The 14,619-nt window shown below is 50.2% G+C and overlaps 1 long non-coding RNA gene across 5 annotated transcripts in view; it reads right to left on the bottom strand.

The window, feature by feature from the left end:
* LOC144582122 (uncharacterized) overlaps positions 1-14,619 on the bottom strand; it is a 59,760-nt gene that overhangs the window by 41,931 nt on the left and 3,210 nt on the right. For 4 of the 5 annotated variants that reach the window (XR_013534163.1, XR_013534164.1, XR_013534162.1 and 1 more), the window contains exon 2: positions 1-14,619. This exon is cut by the window's left edge. This is a non-coding gene — a long non-coding RNA (uncharacterized LOC144582122). The other variant, XR_013534161.1, reaches the window with a different exon arrangement.

The following is a 14,619-nucleotide window of genomic DNA, read 5'->3' as shown; positions in this document are numbered from 1 at the left end:
GGGACAGGGCAGCTCCAGAGAGCTCCAATAGCTGAGAGGCTCAAGTCCCCAGCAAGGCGGCAGGCCCTTCCCTTCTTTCCAAACCTAAGGCCCTATGCACCATCAGGACCATTCGATCCATGTGCTTGGTTTCCACTCAGAGATGTTTCCCTTTCAACTCTAAACTCTGGGCCGGGCAGGCAGGCTCAGGGCCCCTTTACTTTATGAATTAACCAAAGCTGACTAGGCAGGCAAGAATATATAGTCACCATATATTTTTGCGGGGAGCAGGAAGATATTTTGGTCTTAAGCCATGGCCTATAGACAATCAGTGCCCATCCAGAAACCCTTTGTGTTTCAGGAGGAGGGGAATTTCCCACTGGCTCTTACATTCCTGGAAGGTATATTCAATTAGCGGTAAGTATGAACAAATGGGGCCTGCTCAGGTGCCATTCTGCAGTAGTTAAAGCTCAAATCCATCTACTTCCTTGGATGCATTCTAAGATGTCACTTAGTTTCCCACCCTTTCTCTACCCCACTGCTGATACAGATCTTATTTATGCGCCTCTGGTTCTGGTTCTGGCCTTCTTTAAGATCTAGTAAGTGTGTGCATTGCCAATGCCAACTATGTGTCAGTTCCATGCCAGGAGCCACAGGGGGGCCCAGTGGGGAATGAGGCATTCCCTGCCCTATAGGGAGTCTGCCCTCGAGGTTGGGAAAGCAGATGAATGTTAAGGGCACAGCACTGCCTTGGCGACCTTGCACATGTGCCATGCAGGCAGTCTTGAACCACAGCTAATCTGAATCAAGGCCATAGGAGTAAGGCCTTGACATCCTGTGATCCTCCCAGGCCACCAGAGGATGGGAGGCGTGACAGTCCCTGCTTGGAGCCCACTCCCACTCGCTCTTTCTCCCCTGGGAAGCTATCCTCACACACTTTCTTATCCCCTCTGGGTTCCAGCTAGAGAATATCTCAATGGAAAGAGCTCATTTCCACAGCTCAGGATGGAAAAACTGCAGCACTAACAGCCATGCTGCTGGATTCAAGCCCTCGTACCCAGAACCTTTGGAACACAGGCTCAGACTCCAATTTTCCTCTGGTTTATTCTATTCTGTGAATGAAGGCATTTCTCTGGGTATCTTAGTAGGGAGCCAGTTCAGCGTGGGGTGGGAGGAGGTAAGTTACGGAGGGTGATGCGCCTCACTACTTCTCCTCCTCGCTTCTTTGCTGACAGACAGATGGCCTGGTCAGGAACTCTCCCCTAAATGTAGTTGAGGACTGATAGCAAAAAGCTAATGAGACTGCTGTGCTGGGTGGCTTCTTGGAGCACGTCCCCTTCCTTTTCCCCTCCCCACCCTCCTCCTTCCTTTCATCTATGGTGGCCCCTCCTGTTATTATTTAATAGCCCTGGCTGGCACCTGCCCCCCACGGGAGTTGTCAGTGTTGTAAGCTGATAGAAGCCCATCCATTTTTCACTTTTCTCTACCCTGGGGCCCCTCTCTGGTGAGCAGCCACTGACTTCTGCTCTGTAAGAACATGCTTTAGTGCATTCTGGGTATCACACATTCTCCTTTTTGCCTCCTGCCACAGATCCCAAAGCATCTCCTCAAGATGCTCACAGTTGTCCCTGAAGAGGCAGTGACAGCAAGCTCACTTCACAGGAACCAGGCTGTGGGCTGACCCTACAGACTTGAGAAGACAACCCCAAAAGGCATGAAATTGTCAGATCCTCACCCCCAAAGTGTTGCCCAGTATTAACACCTCTAGGTGGGCACCACTGCGTGCTTTCCATTTGGGGCGTAAATCCTGCCTCCCTGGGCTGAGCGGCCTCCATGCCAACATGCTCTGATGAACGTGATGCTCCCGCAATGCCTGCAACCCTGCTGAGGCCCAGCCCACTTCCTCTCCCTTTGGGACCAAGGAGTCCAGAACTGAGAAGCTTTGGGGGCCTCCCTCCAGGTTTCCCAGCCTCCAAAAAAACACCCCTGGGCCCAGCTTCATCCCGCGTCCCCATCCGAAGACCCATCTGGTGATCAAGGTCTGTTTTCACGCTCAGAGAGGGAGTTGCGGTTCTGCCAGCTCCACCGTCAAAGCACGCAGCAGGACGGAGGCAGCCTTTAAGAACAGCAGTTAACGCTGAGGCTGCAGCGCGCGGACAGTGGGCACGTGGGAAGGGACCTGGTGGTCTTCAATCCCCGCGACCCGCCGTGCCCCGCCCCGGCCCCTCTCCCCAGCTCTTCCCGCCCGGCGCCAGGCTGCCCCTGTTAACCCCGCGGGGCGGCCACGCTGCTCTGAGGTCCACGCTGCTCTGGGTGGGGAGGGGTGGATGGTGCGGGCCTCCGCCTTCCTAGACTCCTTCCCATCTCCCCAGCCGCAATCCTCCCAGGGCCATGGGCCAGGACCCCCTGGTGGTTCTGCATTCTGAGGTTCTGCAGACGCAGGGTGTAGTCTCCTGCGAGTCCATCTTGATTTGGGAAGCTGCGGGAGGAGGTAGCCGAAACCCCTGGTCTGGACCGCGAGGCAGGATGAGGCAGCCGAGGCAGCCGTTAGGAACGGCCCCATTCCACCAGCCGGCCCGCGGGGCGGTTCATCTGCTCCTGAGGTCCGTGCTGCTGGGGTGGGTGTGTGGGGACCTCGCCTCCCTAGACTTCTATGCCAGGGGCAGGGCCACCTTAGAGGGTGTCCCGAGATGTGCCTGATTTCACAGGTCCTGTTCTGCGGGCAGGCTGCGCCTTGCTTCTGTGTTTGTGTTGGAAAATGGTGCCTTCAAGGCTTTGTAAAGGGTCTGGGACTGAACTGAAGAGAAGTGAGTGACGGTTACTGTGGAAAGTCTCAGCTAATTCAGGTGTCTTGACCCACCAGATTGTCTGTGGGGGTGGAAAACAGCTCTGGAGGGGGCTGTAGAAATTACTTTCTCAAGTCTTTGGGCTGGAAGGAAGGAACAGTGCCTGGCCCAGGACTTTGAGCAGGAGAGAGATGGGACAGAGAGCAGCCAAGCCTACTATTTTCACTTCTATTAATTAGATCAAAGCCCTGCCTAGAAGTTTTGAGCACCTTCAAGTCCCATTCCTCCCATAAACCATCCAGGTTCCATCTGCCTTGAAGTCAAAGGGTCTTCTCAGCTTCCTCAAGAAAAATTCAGGCCCGAGTTTCTCCACCGGCACCCTCCTCTCCCCCACGGAGTGGGTGGGCTGTATTTCTCTTCATATTGTTTCATTCCAGACTGTCTTGGACAACCAGCCTGTCCTCCACCCCTCGGGACCTCCTCTCCTACTCTGCCCTCCTTGACCGCTCAGGCCCCAAGCTGAGGAGAGGAGCAGAGAAGTGAAAGAGAGGAGGTGAAAAGCAATGTCCTTTCCGTCTTTTAACAGGTGCCCCACTAGGAACTTGCAGGAAGTGGACGTTGATAGGCTGAAGGTGGCCACAACCAATCTCTACTACCCTCCCCTACCCCAAATCATTCCTTTGAAATAGCGAAAGACCTTTTTAAAAATGTAACATGAATTGGCTATTTCTTGAGGCAAACAAAAGGTAGTTCTGAAGCGATAGCATTTGTACTGGTATACATTCACGAAAACAGAGCTTATCACCATCCAGGTTTCATTGTCAGCCCCAGTCCGTCTGTCTACATGCAGAAATGGTCCCCCCCAAAACCATCTGTGACAATTGTTCTCACAGATCATCATGATAAACTATAAGGGAATATTCCGAGTAAGAGGAAAGGAGAGAGGAGGAGTCCGTTTCTCATCAGTGGTTGGAAACGAAGCAAAAGTTAGCGAGCCTTACGTTTAAAACGCAGATGTGCGTTGTGATGGTCTGAAGGAGGAGCTGTTGACAGAGAAACCAAGGTGGTGAACTCTGCCCTGGGCCTGTGACAGTCAGGTGAAGGTGGCTCACCACAGAAGCCAGACAGGGACAGTCCCACAGGAAACGGGTATCAGGCTGGAAGGAAGGGCAGCTTGGCCCTGATGGAGTGGCAGAGCAGCTGGAGGGACTGCCGGAGGAGGGCAGATCTGGAAGCAGGTCTGGGCTGTACTTTGCTCTCAGCCAGGGAGCCAGAGAAGGAAGGCTTGGGTTTGAGGGGGGAAATTCACTCTACCAGACTGCTTTCTCAGGAGTGCCAATTCAGATCACCTGAAAACAAGGTCACGGCCCCATTACGGCATGGTTTCCAAATGGGGGTGTGCTTGGAAGCCTTGGTGATTAAAGGGTGTTGACAAAAAGAGTCAAACTCTGTAAAATATTTAGAGATTTATTCTGAGCCAAATATGAGAAAGTGAAGAAGAGAGTCCGCTTTTAGTTAGCGGTTGGAAACGAAGCAAAAGTTAGCAGACCTTAGGTTTAAAATGCACATGTGCCTAGTGATCATCCACACAGCCCTCAGGAGGTCCTGAGAACATGTGCCCAAGGTGGTTGGGGTACAGCTCGGTTTTATGTATTTTAGGAAGTCATGAGAGATCAAAGACATTTAAGAAATGCATTGGGTTGTTTCAGGAAGGTGAGAACTCAAAGCAGGGGCTTCAGGCTATAGATACTTTTTTTTTTTCTGGTTGACAATTGGTTGAGTTTATCTAGAGACCTGGGATTATGGAAAGGAATGTTCAGGTTATGGTAAAAGATTGTGGGGACCAAGTTTTATTGTGCAGAGAAATCTCTCAGGTAGCAGGCTTCAGAGAGAGGGTTATAAAATGTTTTTTTTTTTTTTGTAAACAAAAAATTTTATTTTTTTCAAATGGGTCAAATATGTTGTTACTATTACTTTTTTTTTGTTTTTTGCCAAATTGCAGGGTCTTTATTGCCGGTGGCCACGGAGGACTCTCGTCTCTCCAACCCATCGCCCCGAAAGGAGGGTGTCAAGACCTTTTATACCCATAAAACCACCTTGGGAGTGAGGGTGAGGGGCAGGGAGTGAGGGGCTTCAGATGTTCTGAGGGCTAGTGGATTCTGTAAATCACCTCCTGGGCAGAGAGGAGTGTGAGGGGCTCCAGACATTCCAGTGGATTCCTGGGTGAAGATGAGGGTGAGGGGCTCCAGACACTCCGAGGGCCAGGGGACTTTTGACATTCTGATTGTTACTTAAGTGGTTCACAAACGTCAAGATTGGCATTTGTTTACACATTGTCTGGGTAGGGTGGAAATTACAGTCCTTAATTACTTATTACAAGTCGAAGAGGCCAAGATGGCATGGATTTGGACTGCTTGCCTGTCACATTTTGGTTACAGAGAGCAGTTTCAATGTTACTATTACTTTAATGAGATACAGGCCCATGCAATGCTCTCAAGAGTAGGAGAATCCAGTTCTCCCTCACATTATTTTGATAAAAGAGAATAGTAATATGAAGCCTGAGAATCGGACCTAAAAGGGTGCCTGGCTTTTAGTTGATGATTTCTTGGATCTGGGAAGGAAGGAAGGAAAACAAAGGGGAAAGAGGATTCTCCATAGAATGTGGGTTTTTCTCACAAGAGGATTTGCAGGGCAATTTCAAGGTATGGCAAGGAAATATATTTTGGGGTAAAACATTTTGATTTCCTTCCTTGTTATGCCAGAGTCAGGTTGGAAAGTAAGTCACGATATAGAGGGTCAAATAAAACCCATCTGATGAGAATTTATGGTTTGTAGGTCATGATTCCTCAGACTCCTTAGATAGGAATCTGGGCAAGATAAAAATCAGAGCTAAGTCCTCAAGGGAAGGGGTGCAGCACTGTCGGAGGCTAACCAAGCACCAGTTACTGGATTGCCAACTACGCTTGGGAGAGTAGGGGTGTCAAGGGCCCCAAGAACAGGGATGGCCTTGGCCCCACTAGGAGGACATCAGAAAGCAGGAGGCACTTGTAGCTCCCCATGATTCCCCTCAAAGCCTTGGGCCAGCTTCCTGCGGGGAAGGGCAGGAAGGTGTCCCTATAGGGGCATGCTTGCTTTTTTGGCCAGCCAGCCTCTTCTTATGAGAAACAAAGGTCCCCACTCCACTGGTGCTGCCAGAAGGAAATCAGAAGCTCTAAACCAGGGACCAGAACCTGCAGAAGCTTCGAAGAGTCACATCTTGTCATTTCTAGATGTTTCTACTTTGGTTGACTCTTTTTATTTTTCTGCAGTTAAAATCTGTAAAATTGATTTCCTTCCTTGTTATGCCAGAGTCAGGTTGGAAAGTAAGTCACAATATAGAGGGTCTTATCAGGGGACAGGAGGAAAGCCCAAGTCTCTCCCAAAGAAAACGAGAAAGGCTGAGTCCTCAGGGCTTGCTGTACAAAGGAGCGGTGGGTTGGAGGAGTGCAGGCAGAGACCGGGGTGATCTGGGACTTTAAGTACAAGGCCCTGGGGATTTCATGGGGGCGAGCCATGCGCAACAGAGAAACTCAGGAACCAGGGGGTTCACACAGAAGTCTGGGTGCTGTGAGGTACAGGGAAAGAATTAGTGGGTCTGGACCAGTGGGTAGGTGAGTCACGTTGGAGCATTGGTTTAATCTAATCTCTGATGTGTGTTTAGTGAATTTGTGTGTAGTCCAACCAGCCCCTTGGGAGCTGGGACTCTTTTTCTATTCCTCGTAGCAGGCTCAGTACCTGGCACTCTAAGTTGAATTTTATTGAACACGTTGCATTTACATTAAATGTATATTTGCAAGTTTGTTCTTCCAGACCCCCATTCATTCTTTTATCCAGTCATCTCAAAGGGATTCTCTCAGCCCCTCCACTGGCTGAGGGAACCAAACTTCTCTTCCAGAATTTTCAGGAAATGGGACTTAGTGCCTTAGCTGCTTGTTTTATCTAGAATTGACTTTGTCTAATAAAATGTATATACACTTTGGGAACGGGTGAGGTGCTGCACAAATGCGAAATGGTGTCATTCACCATACAGTGTTTTTGATTCAAATAGATTATCCTCTGCCAAAACCCAGAGGGGCTAGGTCAAGCCAGGTTGCTGAAAGGGGAGGAAGTCTCAATAGCAGAATCAAACTTTCCATAAGTTACAGTGGGGTATGGACAACACTCAGGAGACCAGCCTTGAGCACAGCAGCAAGGGAGTCACCTCCTAAGTTGGGGCTGAGTAAAGACCTACTCCTGAGGCAAGGCTTTGCCAAGGTAGGCCTCCACTGAAACATAGCCCCATCGTTCTCCCGGCCCAGCCACCCCACCCCAGAGGTGCCGTCTAGAAGCTGCACATCTGGGTTGTTCACCTGGCTCGCAGCACTGGAAGCACCTGAGCAGGATGATTTTACATGAATGATTAAAAATTGCTCTTCTAGATATAGCCTTGCCCAGGGTAGCCATTAAGAACATTACTTCCGAATTTAAGAAGCTCAATGTAGGTTGCTTTGAGCGTTTAAAAAGAGGGACCTGTACTCATATCTTTATAAATTGTAAAATGTCTCCCACCATCTTCTTGGTCCGTATTTCCTCTCCTGCTTTCTACCATTGTGCTCTCTGGCACATGATCCTTTTAAATAATAAAAAAGAAAAAAAAAGGAATAAAATGAGAAGCCTATTGTTTCTTAGTGTCCCCCAATGTTAAACACACACATGCACACACAATTATGTATTTTGTGTATTTCTTCTGGGGGATGGAGCCATAAGGGGTTACACATTGGCATGTGATTTTGGAGCCTACACTTGAAATGGGAATTTGAATGTAGTTGAACAGACTTTTAACACTGCCCTGAGAAGAATGACACTGGCTGGTCTGCGGTTTCACACCCTGGAGTGTGGAGGATCCTCACCAGCTCTGTGACTCACCCTGGAAATTGCACCTTTCTTGGGGGGAAGGGGGAATTACTTTTTATAAGCAAACCCCAGAGAGCAATGTTTCAGTATCAATCAGTTTCTCAGCAACTTTGAACGCAGATTGTGCCTCAGTCTCTATCATTGGGGTGCTCTCTGAGCTCTCTGGGGTGCCACTGAGCCAGGATCTCCTATTCTGATGCATCTTGGATCTCTTCGTCCCTTACCTGCCTCTTCCCTGCTCTCCACTCTGAGCCAGCTAGATGGGTGAAGCAGAGAACCTGTCTAGTCCAGACTCCTTATTTTACAGATGAGGAAACTGAGGCCCAGAGAGGGACCACCCTACCTCCTCCTGCATCCCCTCCTCCTCCTCTTCTGCCTTCACTCCAATACCTTCCAGTGTGAATGATGCCCACCTTGTCTCTTTCCTAGTCCCGTGTCCTGCATTACTCTTTTCACAATATTTTTGAGTAGGTGGCCTGCCACAGTCTTATATTTGGCATGGCAAAGGCAGACCCCTTTTCCTCCCTCCAGACCCCCAACTCGGCCACTGTGGGTGCTGTAAGGCCAGTCCCCACCTGGGTCCAGTCTGTTCATCACAAACTCAGCACGTGTTACTTTATCTTTTACCTCCTCATGTCCACAAAACAGTCCACAACCCGTGAGAATGGTAATTTAACAATTTACACTAAAAATTGTATTGAAAAAAAAACTCTCTTCTATTTGAATAATGACAGGAGATACAAACTTTGCCATTATGTTGCTCTCTCCTCAATCGGGACGCAAAACACTCAATAAAAACGTTATATCAAAGTCTCGCAAACATCATTCCAATCTTCCCTAACCCATTGCTTTCACTTGAAGAACCAGCAGGACTGTTGAGTGCGACGCTTGACAGGACGTTAATTTGTGGGAATCTGTCAGTTTGCGGACAAGTACTTGCACGTTTTGTGCAGATGAGGAAACCGCTTGTAGAGTGGCCACACCAGAAGGCATTTGGGTGACCTGCTTTGGCCTTTGACTCTACAGAAGAAGAAACTGATGCCTGTGAGAGGAAGGGACCTGCCCAGGGCCACTCACTGGTAGCAGAACTGAGGCTAGAAGGAGACCCTCCCTACTCCCAGCTAGGGTCTTTCCTTCTCACAGTGGCAGAACCACAAGATGTTGACAGTGGAAAGGAGTTTGGACCAACTGCTTCGAGAGAGAGCTAACTACACTGAAGAACTTGTCATTACCTCCTGAGAGCTGCTTGAATTGGAGGCCCAGGTCCCAGGAAGAGATGACTCCTCTTTAGAAGCTGGGTCTGCAAGCCCATGCAAACACAGGGTGCCTGGTTCCCTCCCTCCGCTGGGGGAAGCTGCTAGAGGGCAGACACTGGCATCGAGATTCTTTGCTCTCACCCTTCAGCTGCCAGCTCCGATGTTTCCTCAGCCAACAGGTGACTGTGGAAGTCTCCCAGCTGCTGGGTCAGCTGCCAGAGACCTGAGGTGTCGACAGAGAAAGAGAAGGACCAGGAAACCATTTCTAACATAGTTGGCCCAGAGTAGAGAGTGAATTGCCAGAAAGAGCCTGGAAGAGGCTATAAAACGAAAATAAAACAGGATGGTAATTTATGATGAGCAGTAAAAAGGTCTGGGAAGCTGAGCAGCCAGCGAAGTTTCATTTCCCTCTACCCAGTGGATCTTTAACCATGCTGAGCATTTCCCTGTCCAGGCTGGCAGCCCCCCAAATTTGGAAAGTCTCCCGTTCCCCACCTCAAGGTGAGAAAGTAAGGGTGTCTTGACAGCCCTTGCTATGCTGGTTCTCTTCTGCAAAAGCACCTGCCCACTGGACTCCAAAACCCTTACAATACAATCCATTTCCATTGTACACACCGTATATATGATGAGGCACTTTCCCATTCACTGTCTCGTTTGATCCTTACGGAAACTCTGGGAGGGGCCTTTTGTTGTTGTTGTTGAAACAGAGTCTTACTCTGTCGCCAGGCTGGAGTGTGGTGGTGTGATCTTGGCTCACTGCAACCTCCGCCTCCTGGATTCAAGCCATTCCCCTGCCTCAGCCTCCTGAGTAGCTGGTACTGCAGGCACATGCCACCATGCCCGGCTAATTTTGGGAAGGGCCTTTCATGAAGATATAAGGGTAATGAAAGTCATGCACAGCGAATCAAAGACCCAGGACCTGACCAACCCCAGACCTGGACTCTGGACAACCTATTTCAAGGTCAAAGTCTTTCTCAAACCCACCCCAGGAGCCTTGTTAGGGGCAGAAGACTTTGAAATTAGAGATTTAAGTGAAGGCTGTTTCCCATTTTCATACTTCTCCCATCCAGGAAGCCCTGGAGGCTGGAGACCAAGTCCAGGACAAAGGGCCCCCAGAGACAGCCTAAAGGGCCTCAAGGTGGAGTGGGCCAACTTGAGAGGGAGGCCAGCAAACCTTTCTGATGTCAGACACAGCCTTTAGGCAGTGATTAGGGCAGGTGGCCTCTCTGACTCTCCCTGGCCCCATGAGCGTGGTCACCCATGAGTCACTGCAGTTTGTGGAGCCCACAGGCTGTCCCTGCTCTGAGGAGCCCAGCTGGGTCTCCACAAGGCCTGGCCAGATGTCCCAAAGGGCTAAGCCAGCCTCTTCCTCACTTACTGGCAGATGTGAATTGCTCCTAGCGGCCTGTACCTCTTGTCCTGTGCTGCGGGGAGAGATGTACCCCCTCAAGCTCCCAATCAACAAAATTCAAAAGTGAAGGCATGTAGCTGCTGGTGAGAGGGCTCCCTCACATCCCTCCAAGCTGGGGTTGGAAGGTGTCTGAATGAGGAGTGGCTGGAATCCTGGAAGCAGAGTGGCTCTGGACACCCTCACATTCATGTGGCTTTTTCTTGGGTTGACCTGGGTGTCTTCCTATGGGACTGTGCCTTTGTAATTTGGTGGAGGAGGGGGAAGAGGGTCAGAGCTGAGATCTCTGGTGGGGGCGGGGGGCAGGGGGGGTCCAGTGATGGTCCTACCACTGACTCATCATGTGTCCCCAGAGAATTCACCTCTCTTGGGACCCAATCACCTCTGCTTGTGTATTTCATAGTACCCTCGGAAAGCTCCAGTGAGATAACGGGTGTGAAAGGGCCTGGTCAATAAAGCAAGTGGCCCTGAGTTGTAGGGTGCTGTAAGTATCATTGGCTGAGCAGGGAGGTCATCAACAGGCTCATTCCAGCCACCATCCATCTTGGGGCTATTTATGGAGAGTCCCCAGCCCTGCTACTGCCATCATAGCCTCACCACATCAGGGCCTGCATGTTCAAATACCCCTCCTTGCGTGCAAGCCTGAAACTCAGCGAAAGCAAATGCAACTCCACATCAGGCCAAGGTGGAGGACCTGAGGGCCACTGATCCCGAATATTCCCAAGCCCACTCCTTACACCCACAGACATCCTTTCTCTTTATTCATCCTCTCTCCATGATTCCACAGAGGAAAGAGGAGGCCATCCAGCTTAGAGCCCTGCACTGCTCTCTGCTCGTTTACCTGAACCTCAAACTGTCCGGATCCCCATTGCTTTTCAAGAACAGGTGTCAGCAAAGACCTCAGGCATCCTCAGCAGAGGGCCCGCAGGCTATGGTCTCTAATTGAGGCTGCTCCCCTGATGCTGACTTAGAGGTCTGAAGACCTCAAGACCCAGAAGACCCCTTCTAGTTACTAAGCTGGGCAGCAGCTGCCCTAAGCCTCTCTTTGGTGTTAATTTCATAATCTGCCTCAGGAATCTCAGATTCTTCATAGGGCGCATTCTCCTGGCTGTTCCTTTTTATTTAACCCAAAGTACCCCTTGGGTCACTTGATATTTAAGAGGAAAATTCTTTGTTAACTTAGAGCACAGATTTTCAAACATGATTTTTCAGGGGCATGGAAGCCACCACCAGGATCTTAGGGGATGGGCTTCCCTTGCTCCCCAAACACCCCAATTCTCCTCCTGCTGAACTCTTGGGTGTCCAGCCCCACCCAGCCAGTCCCCAAAAATGTCTTCTCCTTCCTCTCTCTTACTCTGCAACACCTCCTGGCCCCAACAATGCCTCTGCTTCTTGAGTGGTTTGACGTAACTAACGGGTATAAAACAATTGAGTTTTGAAGTAATTGACATAAGAATTTGGACTCTAGAGAATTTCCCAGAGGAATTAAAATCAGCAATGTGGTGGTCTCTTTGGAAAAGACCTGCCATATGAACAAACCCTAAAATGCTAAGCAGGTCTGTCTGCTCCCTCCAATTCCTTTTTTAAAAACGCTATCAAAGAATGTGTGACAGAGAAGCCACCCAGACCTGATGATCTTCACCTCTTCAGAGGAGCTGTGCTATAGAAACCTGCAAACTGCTGGTCAGGCGCAGTGGCTCAGGTCTGTAATCCCAGCACTTTGGGAGGCTGAGGTGGGCGAATCACCTGAGGTCAGGAGTGTGAGACCAGCCTGGCCAATATGGCAAAACCCTGTCTCTACTGAAAATAAAAAAATTAGCTGGGTGTGGTGGCACATGCCTGTAATCCCAGCTACTTGGGAGGCTGAGGCAGGAGAATCACCAGAACCCAGGTGGCAGAGGTTGCAGGCCATTGCACTCTAGTCTGGGCTACAGAGTGTAAGACTCCATCTCAAAAAAAAAAAAAAAAAAAGAACTTGAAAACTGCTTCTTCTTGGTCTGACATATTCTCCCAAATTCTCTAGTTTCTGTGGCCCAGAGTCCAGAACTGAGCATCCTGGATCCCCTGCCAGTAGGCTGTTGGCATCCTGCTAAGCATTCCTTTGCACCCCTCCCCCAAAGTTCTGCAGAGGAGACCTCATCCAGGTGCTCACCACGCTGGCTGTGGGCACCAGGCTGATGGCCTTCCAGAACGGATGCCTCAGAGATTTCCTGAGGCTGACTGAAACCAGAGTTAGTTCCTATCACTTGTCTCGACATGGAAAGCTGGACTGCTGCCTTTGCTAAGGGCCTTTCGTTCTACACCCAAATCCAAGGGCTTGCCCTTTGGCTTCTTCACCAGCTGCTTGCTGCATGTCTAAGCTGCTCGGAGCTCAGCCACCACAGTTCTTTGGGCACTTGCCAGCTACTTGTGGCTCCAAGGTACCATGCTTGGCTCAGAGGGCTCCCACTCCCAGCACTTATGGAGCCCCAAGAAAGGAATAGCTAGGAATCCCACCTACAATGCTCCTGTGAGGCCAGCATAGAAAAGGCTGCCTTCAGATGAGCCAGCCCGCCAGACCTAGAATGAAGGCAGAACTGAGCCTAGGCCAATCTGAAGGGGGTTTGTTTGTTTGTTTTTGAGACAGAGTCACCCAAGCTGGAGTGCAGTGGTGCGATCTGGGCTCACTGCAACCTCTGCCTCCTGGGTTCAAGTGATTCTCCTGCCTCAGCCTCCCGTGATGGTGAGTCTTAATTAGCAGGGCCTGAAGTAATGAGCCTGTCCCCCTTCTTTAACAGCTCAGGTGATATGTTCTCGGGAGTGCGGATCCTGATGGGACTGTCTGGCATTTTTCTCTGCAGAGTCCATTTATCCCCTGCCCCTGTTCCCCTCAACCTCCCTCTGTTTATGTTTGAGCTGACATATCTATTGATGTATTGATCTCTGCTAGCCGAGGAACATTTCTGCTGAACACGCTGACTGCGCAGTTGGGGGTTGAGCAGAGGAGCAAGCTCTGCAGGGGTGCCAGGGACAGCAGCCTCAAGTCTGGCTTAGGGTGGGGAAAGGTGCCTGGGATGGAGATGTTGATGGGAAGCAGAGGAATGATTCCTTGTAAAGACAAAAGTGGGCAGAGGGGAGAACTATGATCAACAGCTGTGGCCTCCCACGGATGACCTGGGGCACAGGGCCTCGTGTGGGACGTGGAGACAGATTGGCCTGGAATTGTTTTACTCCACTTCACTTTTGAGTGGACACGGATCAGCCTTCCTACCTGCATCGGGAAGCTTTTTTCTCCTTACTCTTTGTCCATGGTTAAGAGACTTGAAATAAATGGGAATGTGTATTAAAACCTGTAAACTGCCAAAGGAGTCAATGTGAGCTAGGATGCCTTGTTGCCATTGCCCGAGGACCTGTGAGGTGGTTAACCACCTGTGATCTGGGGAGCATCCTTCCCCACTTAGCAGTTGGACCCAGACAGGTCGGCAGGACAGGCTCATAAAGAGGGCCCATCTGCTGTCCGGAAGAGACTCGCCTGTCTCAGCTCCACAGGTCACAAAGCGCTTCTGTAGCCACTCTCTCCTTACTGCTGGAGCTCCAGCCCATTCTCCACTCAGTGGAATTTGGAGTGATCCAGGGAAATCTTTGTGCAAAATCCCAACAGGCATTTAACCAAAGGCAGATTCGGGGGGAGGGGAGGGGAGGGGAGGGTGAGGCACACAAAAACAGGCAGCTTCCTTATCTTTAGCTTGCTTCACTCCCTTGAAACGTTTCCTTGTTTTGCCTTCTAGCTCTAGGTACCTGCTCACAGAGCCCCTGCCCTCATCACTGTGGTCTTTCCATGCAAGGAAGCCTCCGTTGGCTTTTTGTGGGGTGGTAAGACATTGCTTGGTCATGACGTGGGATGTAATGGGACATCACCTTCATTCATACTCACTGCTGTCTGGTAGCCCAGTACATTCACACACATAACCTGGGAAGAGGTTAGCAAATTGCATGTCAGGAAACACCTGTTCTCACTTTTGTGGCATGAGAAGGAGGCGGCAACACCTGGGTCCTAGTTTCAACTCTGCCGTCACTGAGTAGATGAGCAGTTACTTAATGCCTCCAACCTTTGGTGTCTTTTCTGCGGCTCTGGCATCCGGAGTTTTAAGAGCACTCAGCACCCACTCATCATACTTCAAGTCAACTCCATGAAGAATCAATCAGTCAGAATTATCACAGAAGGCTCGGCTAGCCCCCTGGGCAGGTCTCCCACAGCACTCTCACTGGGTCCTTGCAC

Source organism: Callithrix jacchus, chromosome 4 (assembly GCF_049354715.1).
Source record: "Callithrix jacchus isolate 240 chromosome 4, calJac240_pri, whole genome shotgun sequence".
NCBI classification, from domain to species: domain Eukaryota; kingdom Metazoa; phylum Chordata; class Mammalia; order Primates; family Cebidae; genus Callithrix; species Callithrix jacchus.
The sequence above is the reverse complement of the archived record's forward strand: the minus strand, read 5'-3'. Positions and strand labels throughout refer to the sequence as shown.